Genomic DNA, 13,648 nt, shown 5'->3' on the forward strand with positions numbered 1-13,648 from the left:
CTTCTTGCAAGTATTCATTTGAGAAGGCTATGGATTTAAATGGAAGTCTACAGCTAAGTTTTCCCCCAAAAGATGGCCTATTCAATTTTGGCTCCCCTGGATGAAATGAATTACAAGTAACCCCCTTTCATTTCATAGACATTTTCTCTACTAGGATTGGAGAGTGGTTTTGTTGTCCATAGAGCTGTACCTGATTTAAACAGAATATGGTAATTTAATTTCTATTTATTTCACTTATTCACAAACATTTATTTATTTCAGAAAGAGTAATTTTATCCAGGATTTCACAGACAGTAATCACTGAGGCCTTGTGGCTCTAAGTCCATGCTCTTTCTACTACATCCTGCTGTCTTATATGAAACCAATTTCATTTCATGCAAGTTCTGTTTATGTACCTCTGTGTCATATTTCAATTTCTTTAAAAGCAGCACCATTTTACCAGCTAAGAAGACTGCCTGCTCTGGATGGAGACCTAGTCACTGTGCTGAGGAGGACACCTTACTTCTCTGTCCCCTGTTTAATAAAGCCCTTCTGGATCTCTCTGGCCCCCATTATTCTCTCATCTCTGGTTTCTGCAACATTTATTTATACCCTGCCCCCACACCTTCTCACACTTAGCTTGTTTTCCAACTTTTTCTTCTGGTTGAGTCTTATCTCCCTAGATGGGTTGTATGTTCTAACCCCAGAGCTATCTTTTAAACCAGGAACTCCATTTGTGTTTTGTGTGACACTAGACAGGGGTGCTTATGATGAACTACTTGTTTGGTTCAGAACCATCCATGGGTGCAAGGAAAGTTACCGTGAATTTCTCCAGGGCATAGGTCATATTGTCAATCTCATTTATATTCCTAGCCACTGGTATTGGGCCCAGAGTAGGTGCTCAATAAATATGTTTCGAATATGTGACCCTACACCCTTGCAGTTTGTTCTTGGCATCTCTGTTTAGCAATATTTTTCGTTTAGCAATATTTTTCTTAGTGATGTTATTTACTTCACCGTCCTTGACACAGGGTCTGGGGTTTATTTATCTGTGCAATAATGGTAATAATAATAGTAGCTTGGTTTTTAGCTATTCCTATGTGCTGGGCATTATACTAAGTGTTATACATGAATTACCGTATTAAGCCCTCACGACCACCCCCTGAAGCCAGGCAGTCTCCAGGGCCCAAACTCCTAACCTTGGTACTATGTTGCCTTTGTAGACCCTCTCTCCATGCTTGATAACTCACAGCGGGGCAGCCCTCATGAATTCCTGGAGAAGGCCGATTGAAAGGATTGCCTAAGTATTTTACACATTTCTAAGTCCTTTTTGTTTTAGTGTTGGGCTGTTATTAATATCTTCTATGAAATTCTGTGGTTTCTTTTTTTTTTTCTCCTAGCTGAATTTGCTAAGTACAGGATTATTACAGGGACTATCTAGACCAAACTGGGATTGACGTATTTGCCGCCCCTGGCTTTGCCAGGCAACAAGGTTCCCCGTTTTCTGAAGCTTTCTTGGCACTGTTAATGTGGTTGGACATAGAATGATATCTGTGATGTAAATAATGGCCACTGGGGTGGAGGAGATAGCAGTTTTGGGGATGGTATTTCTAGTTTTGGGGAGGTGCAAAGGAAGTGTAATGGCCAGAGAGGGTTGAACACTGCGTTTATTTTCCGGAGCCCTCATTCAGATTTCTACTCATTTAGCACTATTTAAGAGCAGTTCTTGGTGGGGGGTGGGGTGGGTGGGGGAGCATGGGCTCTCCTCTGGGCTCTTCCTCCCCATCATTTTCATTTTTCTCTTAACTGACCTGTGTTTTCATTTGATAGCAAGAATATAGAATATGAAACTTCCACAGCTAAATGGTGAGAATTCATAAGGGCAGAGAAAGCTGTCTAATCGCTTTAGACCTCAATGTTTTCCTCTGTAAATACCATGTCCTCCATAGAACTGTTGGTGGAATAAATGAGATCCAAATTTCTAACTGTGGCCTGCAGCGTCCATTATTATCTGATCTCAGCCTGCCTCTCATGTCTTCTCACATCACCCCACTCCAGCCTCACTGGCCCTCTTGTCTTGTTCCAGGATGCCCAGCTGGCTCCTGACTCTGAGCCTTCCTGCTCTACCCACACCGCTCAGATCCGCAGGTGGCTGGCTGGCTTCCTCCTTCCCTTGGCTCAGGCCTCTGCTCAAATGACCCCTCCTCAGGGAGCCTTCCTACCCCCGGTCCAGAAGAGCTCTCCTTCCTCCCTGTTTTATCTAATCCCCCTTACCCTGCATTCTTTTCCTTATACTACTTACTGCTATCTTAAACTATTTTATTTTTTATTACTTGCTTGTTCTCCCCTCACTTGATGGTAAGCTCCATGAGGGGAGGGGGTTTGTCCATCAAGTTTCCTTAACTCCTCAGCCCCTCCAGTGCTGCCTGGCACATGGTAAGTACTCAAACAGTGTTCCTGGTCACGGATGTAAATGTGCCTGACACGATCCATTCCTTGTGGAATGTATAGGCTTCCTAATTACATTGTTTTGTAACCACTTTTTCCCTGGGTTATACATTTTTTCTTTTTACTAATTTAACCAGTAAAACTTTATTGAACAGTTTGATTACAGAGAATCAGGGTCAAATTGAGGTCTACCATGGATACAGCTTCCTCAGGATTAGGTGGCTGTCTTAGAGGGTAGGAATTGTTAGGTGCAGGGTTATCACTGGCAGCTGATTTTTAGAGAGGCAGCCAAGGTAGGATGGGAAGAACTGGATTTGAGTAGCTGAAGACAACACCAAGAGTTTTGTTTGAACATGACAGGGCTGTAACTAAACTGGACAGGCAAGGAGTGCTGAAGGCCCTATACTTATTGATGGTGTGACTTTGTTCAAGTACTTTAACCTCCGCTGCACTTAGATTCCTTGTCTGTAAAATGAGGCTCAGAACTGGAGAAGGGAGATGGGGGAGGGACTGCCTATCACATAAGGGTTTTTGTAGAACTGTTAAGAGAATGTACGTGATCATAGTTTATATCAAATGGCACTCATATAAATCGACATAAATGCATATAAAGTGCTTGGCACCCAGTAAATACTCAACAAATGGCACCTAATATTTGTATTAAAATTATTTAAACACTTGGAAAATGATTTGAAACACAAAGATTTGGGTGTCTTGGCATTAAGGATTAGCTTTTCTTGAATTTCGGCAAACTTTAAAACAAACTGTTGGATTGTCTTCCACTCCCTGTTTGCCTTTAGTAAGCATAGGAGGGCCCTTGAGCATAGTAAGAATCTGGACTCTGGAATCAGACAGAAATGAGTGCAAATCCTGAAGTGAATGAATAAGTAGGCAAATGGACTAGTGCCCAGACCTAATCTTAGCCTATGCAAGTTTCTGTTTCCTTTCCCTCTCAAATTGCTGTCCATCGTTGAAAGGAAGCACTGTGGCCAGAGTGCCAGAAGCAAGAGAAATAAAGTGTGGCCTAGATAATTTCTTCCCTGACAAGAGGCAGTGGCATGCTTGGTCCACACAGCCCTACTGGGCCTTCTCACTGTTTTATGAGACAGATGCCAAGACCCACTGAGTGTCAGCCACTCACTGTCACCATCACTTGTGAATGACAACAGTCCTGGAAAAGAAAGGGCTATAGGCAAGTCATCTTTTCCTCTAGCTTATCAAGGGGGGGGGTACATAGATCCTCCTTTTCTTGGTAATTGGACTCCAACGAACTTTGAAGTTTCCTCAAATCTGTGGTCTTTGCAACTTCTGGAATGACATAAATAATGATCTTGATACAAAGATTGATTGAGCACTTGCTAGTGTCAGACATTGTACTTAAGCCCTCATCTGAGTCCTTCCACAACACAAGAAGGTATGGGTACTGTTCTTGCCCCATTTTTTTCAGATGGGGACACTGAAGTTTCAAGAGATGAAATAACTTGCCCAAAGTACCCCAGCTAGGAAGTGGAGGAGCTAGGAGGTCAGTCAAAATCATCCTACTCTGGAGCCTGTGATGAGTTGTTGCTCTCCCAGGTGGTCTGTCATCTCTGCCAGGCTGTGAAGTCTTTGGCATAGATCTTATTCACCTCAGTCACCATTGATCCCCAATGCCCCACTCCGTAGTTATTAAGATGAAAAATTAAAATCCCCTCTGTGTGCATTTGAAGGAGTATATGCACCCCAATGTTTACAGCAGCATTATTAACAGTAGCCAAACTATGGAAAGAGCCCAAATGTCCATGAACTGATGAATAGATAAAGAAGATGTGGCATATATATAAAATGGGATCCATCAAAAGGAATGAAATCTTGCCATTTGCAGTGACATGGATGGAGCTAGAATGTATTATGCTAAGCAAAATAAGCCAGTCAGAGAAAGAAAAATACCATATAATCTCACTCATATGTGGAATTTTTTTTTAAAGATTTTATTTACTTATTTGACAGAGACACAGTGAGAGAGGGAACACAAGCAGGGGGAGTGGGAGAGGGAGAAGCAGGCTTTCTGCGGAGCAGGGAGCCCGATGCGGGGCTCGATCCCAGGACCCTGGGATCATGACCTGAGCCGAAGGCAGACGCTTAACTGACTGAGCCACCCAGGCACCCCTCATATGTGGAATTTAAGAAACAAAACAGATGGGAAGAGGGGGAAAAAAAGAGAGAAAGAAACCATAAGAGACTCTTAACGATAGAGAACAAAATGAGGGTTGATGGAGGGAGGGAGGTGGGGGGATGGGCGAGATGGGTGATGGGTATTAAGGAGAGCACTTGTTATGATGAGCCCTGGGTGTTGTGTGCAAGTGATGAACCACTGAATTCTCTTAAAACCAATATTGCACTGTATGTTAATTAACCAGAATTTAAATAAGATTTTGAAAAAAAAAAGAAAAACAATTAAAAAAATAAGAAATAAAATCCTCTCTGTGTGGATGATGCCCTAGTCTATATCTCGAGCTGCAAGATAGAAAGTGCCTACACCTGTGCATTCTACTCAGCCCTTTGCTCAGACACACAGTCTCCTCAAGTCTCATAGCACCTGGGGAAGGGGTGGGGGTATATTACTCCATTTTATAGAGGAAGAAATATTCTCCCAGTTCTTTTTAGTAGGCAGTGAAGTTGGGATATAAACTCAGGTTCCTTAATTTCATATTTGGTCATTACCCTCCTCTGCATCTTTATTTTTTTTTTTAAAGATTTTTTTTATTTATTTATTTGAGACAGAGAGAACGAGAGAGAGAGAGCACATGAGAGGGGGGAGGGTCAGAGGCAGAAGCAGGCTCCCCACCGAGCAGGGAGCCCGATGCGGGACTTGATCCCGGGACTCCAGGATCATGACCTGAGCCGAAGGCAGTCGCTTAACCAACTGAGCCACCCAGGCGCCCAACCCTCCTCTGCATCTTTAAACTTTTAAGAGACTTAGACATTTTCTGGATGGGGGCAAGGATATTTGATGAAGTCTCTTATATTGTTTAAAAAAAAAAAGCCTACTGTAATTGTGTGGTAAAAGCTATTTTAATCTCTAATACAGGCACAAATGCTCTATTGATTTTTTTTAAAGCAAAGTAACAAAAACTCTTTTTGTGGAAAAAAATATTTTTGTCCCTCTTTTTGTGAAAAATCATTATACTGGGTGTTGCGGTCTGCAAGATGCTAAATAAGGATTCTAGCTAAAATGCTTTGCAAAACTATTTCAATGCAAAATCAATAATATATATGAAAAAATTATAAAAAGATGAATTAAGAATAAACCAGTTATACCTTTACCTTTAGTGACTACACACACATGTATGAAACATTAATATGCAGTGTTAACTTTTGGTCAGCTGCTGGGGTTTGAGATCTAGTGGATGAGGAAAATACCAAGAGTCTTGCCTGAAATATAATGGTAGCCATAACCAAACTGGGCAGGTACCACAGCTACCCCAGGTTCCAAAGGCCTTAAGTGCTTAGAACAGTAGAGATCTAGCATGGTGCCAGACTCTGGACTTCCAGGTAAGAGTCCTGTGCCTCCAGTTTCCTTCTGGACATTTTCAGTGGACCATGTGGATAAGACTGTGAGCTGGTATTTGGCTAGTCGTGGCTGCAAGGCATGCTGTGCAGTGTAGAGCCAGGAGGACTAGGAATAGAGAGGGAAGGGGTGGATTTGAAAATTATGTAGGGGTAAAAATGCTTGGCCCATAACAGTTGTTTGATGTTTCCCAAATGAGTGAAAGTAAAAGCAGCAGGACTCTGAGTCCTGCTGATGAAGGACAAGGAGATGAGCTGTAAACTGTGCAAGTCATTCAAGCTCTAGCCTCATCTATAAGAGGGGAAAGGTGAGAAGACTTCCTGTATTGGTTGATTAGTCAGGGTTTTCCTGAGGATATATGTATGAATAGAGAGATTTATTATAAGGAATTGGCTCTTGTGATTATGGAGGCTGACAAGTCCCAAGATCTACCTTCAGCAAGCCAGAAACCCAGGAGAGCCAATGGTGTCATTCCATTCTGTGTCCAAAAGCCTGAGAGCCAGGAGAGCTAATGGTGTAGTTCCAGTCTGAATGCCCGCAAGCTCGAGACCTAGAAAGAGCTGATGTTTCGATTAGAGTTGGAAGGTATGAAAGAACTGATGTCCCAGCTTCGTGCAGTCAAGAAGAAGTTCCCTTTTACTCACAGGAAGGTCAATCTTTTTGTTCTATTCTGGCCTTCAACTGATTAAATGAGCCCACCCACACTGGGGAGGGCAATCTGCTTTACTGGATATGCTCATTTGAATGCTAATCTCATCCAAAACACCCTCATAGGCACCCAGAATAATATTTGACCAAATATTTGGGCACCCTGGGGTGCAGTCAAGTTGACATATAAATTAACCATCACAGTCCCCATGCTTGTTGTAGAAATGCTATGGGAGTTAAAAAAATACCGTACAAATATAAGAGAGTGCCGCCATTTATTCAAGGGAAAAGATGCTTATTCCTTAATGATAATAGCTTGCATTTACCTAGTGCTTCCCACATGCCAGTTAGTGTTCTGTTTTACTTGCCTTATCTCATTTAATTCTCACAATAACCTCATCTCTCCTTTTACCCTCAGAGGGGACCATATCTATAACTGTTACTACACATAGACTGCCTGCCCTATGACATGGTGAGCTCTGGAGCCAGCCTGCCATGGTTTGAATTCTGGCTCTTTTTCTGTGTCTCAATTTCCTCTCCTGGGAAATGATAATAATTATAAAGTGCTTAGAACAGAGCCTGGCATTTAGTGTGTAAACATATGCTAGGCACGTCTGTATGTATGTATCTATACATGCCGGCAGGTATGTGTGCGTGTTGCAGTGGTGGTGGTGATTGTAGAGACAAACTCGCTTGCCTTCAGGGGCCGGTCAGGTAGCATCAGTGTGTGAAGCAACCAAGAATAAGTCAGTAAGGAGTGCTAGAGTAAGAGGAGAACTAGAAAGTGCCCCCTTCACTTAAAGGCATTGAAATTTGGGAATTTACAAATCATGCTCAGACCATGATCAATTTTTGACGCCTCCTCCCCCCACCAAGCCAAGCTCCTGTAATGTGTTTTTTTTTTTTTTTTTTTCAAGATTTTATTTATTTATTTGACAGAGAGAGACACAGTGAGAGAGGGAACACACAAGCAGGGGGAGTGGGAGAGGGAGAAGCAGGCTTCCCGCCGAGCAGGGAGCCCAATGTGGGGCTCGATCCCAGGACCCTGGGATCATGACCTGAGCCGAAGGCAGACGCTTAACGGCTGAGCCACCCAGGCGCCCCGCTCCTGTAATGTGTTTTACCAGTAGTTCCCTTAACAATCCTGCCAGCAGGGTGGTCCATTTTACAGGTGTCAAAATTAAAGCTCACTCTGCAGGTAGTAAGTACCAGAGGGAACTGGGACTGAACAAAGAGCCCTCCTTATGCAAACCCCACCCCCTGCTGACCTCACTCTCTCTTCGGGCCATTCTCAGGCCTAATACTGGAGCCTCCGTTGGTGGCCACGGAGGTTGTGGCTGTGTTTGTATTTGTGTTGCTCACTCCTTTGTGGGCTCAGAAGGGTTGGGGCCTTATTCATCTTTCTATCCCCTGCTTCCCTAGCACACTGGTATCCATTGAGTAACATTTGCTGGGTCTAAATTCTGGTCATTGCCCATCTCTCATCAGGTGGTGAACTCGGGCAATTAGTGTACTGTCTAAGATGTTCAGTTTCTCCATCTTTAAGATTGAGATAATTCTCACTGGTTGGATTTCCTGGGAAGGGAAGCAGACTCAGATGTGGACTAGCATGCAGGAAGGAGGCTTATTAGCAAGTGCTCTTGGGATCATCAGGGAAAGAAAGAGAAGGGAAAGGGAAGGGAGAGGAGGAGAGGGGAGGGGCATGGAGGGAGGAAGCAGGATCAGGCAGAGGGAGTAGTGGGCCAGCAGCACGGTCTCCATGAGGGTCTCAGCCAAGCCCATGAGGAGCAGTAAAGCTGAGAAGACCCTCTGTGTCACTGGATGTGGGGTGCCCCAAGAAAGGGGCATGACTTTGGGAGAGACAAGTCTGTTCTGTCAGCTGAGGACTGTCTAGGGCACAAAGTCTTTCGGTCCTGAAGGAAGATCTGGGCAGATCCCGGCAGACTCCACTGCAGCAACTTTGCAGGGTGTTTGGAAAGCTGATACATGTAAAAGCATACTGGGAAGTCCTAAACAAATGGAACGTTTTAGTTGTTAATATGAACAGTAATATATTTGGGACTCAGGAAATATTTCAGCTAAGTTGAGTCTATTTTTTTTAAAATAGGTTCTCAGTAAGAATCATGAAGTTGGTATATCCCCTTGTTTTTTATTCCTCTCACTTCCCCAAAGACACCCTTTCCCTTCTCTCTTTTGTTATTAATCTCATCTTAAAAGTGCTTATGCCATCCTATTTTAAAACCTCTAGGGTTGGTTTGGTTTGATTTGATTTCCTTTCCGCTAAAATGACTGTTCTGAACTCTGACCTTAATCCGGGTGGTTAGAGAAGCTGGAAGCACTTTCTTGACTATCTATCTATCTTCACACTCTATATTCCATATAGGCTCAGAGAAATTCTAAGTCCGAGTGCAGTTTTTAAACATTGCTAACATTAACCATTCCTATTATCAGTGAGGTTAATGAAACATAATTGAGTGCCAGCCCTAGCATTCCCACTCTGTACTGACCCTGGAGTCAGTTCTGTCAGCTTGTAGAGCTCAGACATGAGAACAGCGTGGCAAAAGCCATCAACGTGAAAGATGAATGTTCCAGAGATCAAGAGTATTGAGCAACTCTGAGTCAATTCCAGGACCAGCTGCTTATAGAAAGAACTATGTTTGGGAGTTCAAAGGTGTAATATATTGTTGATTTCATACACACACACACACACACACTGATGTACTCAGGCAATAACACTGAATTCCATCATCATATGATTTCTCTCAAACATACGTGTGTGTGTGTGTCTGTATATATTTCTAACTCACAAATTTCACCATGTCACTTGTCTGCCAAAACATCTTCTGTCACTCTCTAACATCTCCACCATAAAATCTAAAGTCTTAGCAAAGCTCTTTTAGTCCCTGAATACGTCAGGTTCTTGTATGCAGCTGCATCTTTGTGCATGCCATTTCCTTTCCCCCAAAAAGCCTTCTCATTGCCTATGCATCCTTCCGGTCTCAGGTCAAATGTCACCCCCACCAGGCAGCCTTCCCTGGCTCCCCCACAATGCCACAGTGATACTTGCTGCTGTGTACTGGCTTTCCTCCCACTGAGCCACTGGATGGGAGGGAAATGAATTCATGGATCTGTCGGAGAGGTGACGGGGTCAGGGTGGAGAAAGAATGGGAGAAGTAATATGCAAAACCCTTTTACTTAAAACTTATGTCCTGTAGAGTCAATATTCAATTATAAGTGTGACTTAATGAATGTATCTCATCCTTGATTTTGGTTTTGGTTTTAAGAAGAACCAAGAACCAACTTTTGACCCAAGGATTAGGAGAGCTTCTAAGGAAGGTTTTCTGACAGAAGAAAACTTTCCCCTGACTGCCCTCTTGTGGAGGTGCTGAAAGAGCCCAGAGATGATAGATAAAAGCATAAACCTTGTTCCCCAGGTTGAGAGTAATGTATTCTGGATTGTCCATTGTTCTTTAGTCAAGCTACCATATGTAGATAATTACAGATTGTTAAAGAATTAGAGTATAGTAAGTCATGCGCCAAAATGAATTCAGTTTGCCTCTGGTGAACCAGATGGTTCTTCAGAAACTTTAGAATCCCCGAAGAGAAGGCTATGAACAGCACATGGGGAAAGGTCATGTGTGATTAAGAGAGGTCTCTGGCAGATGAAGTGCTAGATGCACACCAGCTTTCACGTGCACATCTAGAACACTATTAAGAACACTTTCAGGGGACGCCTGGGTGGCTCAGTCGGTTAAGCGTCTGCCTTCAGCTCAGGTCATGATCCCAGGGTCCTGGGATCGAGTCCCGCATCGGGCTCCCTGCTCCGCGGGGAGCCTGCTTCTCCCTCTGCCTCTGCCTCTCTCTCTCTATCTCTCATGAATAAATAAATAAAATCTTTAAAAAAAAAAAAAGAACACTTTCAGTTCTGTTTCTCTTAGATTAGAGGCTCTTGCCATGTCCCAAAATTACCTGATGGGCTATGTTAAAATGCTGATTTCTGGGGTGCCTGGGTGGCTCAGTCGTTAAGCGTCTGCCTTCGGCTCAGGTCATGATCCCAGGGTCCTGGAATCGAGCCCCACATCGGGCTCCCTGCTCCACGGGAAGCCTGCTTCTCCCTCTCCCACTCCCCCTGCTTGTGTTCCCTCTCTTGCCGTGTCTTTCTCTGTCAAACAAATAAATAAAATCTTTAAAAAAAAATGCTGATTTCTGAGCCTCTCATCCAGATTCTGATTCAGTGGATCTGGGCTGGAGCCCAGGAATATACATTTTAATAAGCACCCTCGGGTGATTCTAATGGACATGACCCACACACATCTTGCAGTGTGGATGGGTTGTATAGAGCCATTTACACACTTTTCCAAGACTAGGCAACTTTCTGTAGAAGTCATGATTTTAGATATTCTGAACCGTTGTCCCTTTTTTTTTTTTAAAGATTTTATTTATTTATTTGAGAGAGAGAGAATGAGAGAGAGCACATGAGAGGGGGGAGGGTCAGAGGGAGAAGCAGACTCCCCGCCGAGCAGGGAGCCCGAAGCGGGACTCGATCCCGGGACTCCAGGATCATGACCTGAGCCGAAGGCAGTCGCTCAACCAACTGAGCCACCCAGGCGTCCTGAACCGTTGTCCCTTGACAGCACTCTTTTTAGACCTCATGCCCTGATTTTTGGCTTGAAAGACATGGTCTTCATTTCTGTACATGAGATTGCTAGTTAGAATTAGCATTTGACCTCTAACTTTGGAACAGACTTTCTCCTTTTCCCCCCTCCCTGTCTTTCTTTGTACCCATCTACCTGTCCATCTGACTGTGTACCTATGTACCTTTGTACCTACCCACTCATATTGATGAATCATATTTATGTGTTGTGTGCTTAGTGAACCAACATGAACCACAGGAAGAGCCAGCCTTTTGAGACAGGGGTTCCCCTAGGATTCCGGCATTTTTGATGGGTAAAGGTGAAATGTACTGTCCAGGAACTAACCTCCCCTGAGAATAATACCTACTGCCATTCCTTGAGCACCTATGAGGTACCAGTATTCTACAGGTCTTCTTGGGGTACATCATTACTAACCCAGAAGAGGGTAGTTCACAGGCGAGGAAACCAGAAACTTAAAGAGATTATGTAACCACTCAAGTCTACTGGAGTCTTGGAGGTTGAACTATAACTTGAATCCAGGTGTGTCTGACCCCAAAGCTCCCTGCTCCCTTTCTCTTGATGAACTTGTATCTCTGGCTACCTATAGAAGGGCACCAAAGCTCATTAACCTTTTCTAGGTCCACCAGTCAGTTTTGTTCTCATTAAACATAGAATTTGGGGGGAACTCCATTTTATTTGTCTTTTTTTTTTTTAAGATTTTCTTTATTTGAGAGAGCACGAGCAGGGGGAGCGGCAGGTAGAGAGAGAAGCAGACTCCCTGCTGAGCAAGGAGCCGGATGCAAGACTCGATCTCAGGGTGGGATCATGACCTGAGCTGAAGGCAGACGCTTAACCAACTGAGCCACCCAGTCGTAATGGGAAACTCCATTTTCAAGAAAGTTAGCAAATCAAGAATTTCTCCAGGGCACTGCTACTAACATCTCCCCAGTTTCTGGGAAATCTAAAAATCAGTTGTATTGAAGCAAAAAGAAGAATGCTTGCTGTGATTTTTTTTTTTTTTTAGAGGTTTCTGAAAGTTGTTTTAGGACCAAACTGGGCAGCCATGTATCTTAATTTTGTATTTTGTAGAGAACCCACAGCATTGTTGACACTCCTAAAAGGTCAATAACAACTTGTTTGATATTTCAAGTTAATTGTGAGTCTCTGCATGTTTGCATAGCTGAACCTTTATTGCTAAAGGTCCCTTATAAATGTTGCATTGCCCTCAATGTTTGGGGCTGCCTTGAATGCCTAGTATGGCAATGAAAATGCATTTGTTGCAGTGGAAAGGCATTTGATTTAACACAGTGTAGTCCATTTTCCTTTAGCTATCAGAACATTTAAAAAAGTAAAGTTTGTATTTTTCTGATTATGAATTATGTTTGAATGTTAAAAATTAGGAAAATATTAAGTGGTATAAAGAAGATAAATCACCCATAATCCTCTTATCCAAGGGTAATGGTAGTAATAATAAAAAATGCTTTTAAATCAGGCATGCTTACTGTGTGTCAGCTCACTGTGTGAGGTGACATAATTCTAATTTTATAGATTTGGTAACTAAGGCTTGGAAAGGTTAAATATCTATCCTCCTAAGTGGTAAGTAGCAAAGCCTGGATATAACATTCGGGACTTTTTCTAGTTCCAAAGCCAGTATGCTTTTTGTGCCTCTCCCACATAACCACTGTTAACATTCTAGTATGTTTCTTCCAAGTCTTTTTTTATGCGTATTTTTTCATGGCTGAGATCATACTGTGAAGATAATTTTCGACCCTCCCGTTTTCACTTAACATAATGGCATAAGCATTTTCCTTATACAATATGACTCTGCCTTTATATCTGACTTCATCTCATACCACCTTCCACCTTGCATGTCACACTCCAGCCACACTGGCCTTCTGTCTGTTCCGGGAACAAGCCAAGAATGTTCTTGCCTCGGGACATTTGCACTGGCCTTGCTCAATAGCTCTTGTCTCAGTCCTCAAATGATTCGTTTGTTTTTTTTTTCTCAGCCTTTAGGCCCCAACTTAAATGTGTAGGCTTTCCCTGAATGTTTGTCTCAAGTAGGTCCTGTTCTCTTTCTTAGCCTCTTGTGGGTTTTCTTCATAGCATTTGTTACAACTTACCATTAGTTTATTTTATTTGCCTTTTCGCTGTATCCTCATATCACCTTCATCTTTTTAGGTCTAGCCTAGCATGGGCTTACACATGATTCTATACTGGACATTTTTGTGTATTATACGCTTTCTTTATTATTATGGTAGTTTCATGGTAGTTCACCTACTGGGTCAAACTATAGGAACATTTTTTTTTTTTAAGATTTTATTAATTTGACAGAGAAACAGCTAGAGAGGGAACACAAGTAGGGGGAGTGGGAGAGGGAGAAGCAGGC

The 13,648-nt window shown here is 42.9% G+C and overlaps 1 protein-coding gene across 1 annotated transcript in view; it reads left to right on the top strand.

Moving 5' to 3' along the window:
- Positions 1-13,648, top strand: part of ELAVL4 (ELAV like RNA binding protein 4) — a 143,891-nt gene that overhangs the window by 19,703 nt on the left and 110,540 nt on the right. The window lies entirely within an intron of this gene.

Source organism: Leptonychotes weddellii, chromosome 4, assembly GCF_054177405.1.
Source record: "Leptonychotes weddellii isolate Sample4059 chromosome 4, ASM5417740v2, whole genome shotgun sequence".
Lineage (NCBI taxonomy): Eukaryota > Metazoa > Chordata > Mammalia > Carnivora > Phocidae > Leptonychotes > Leptonychotes weddellii.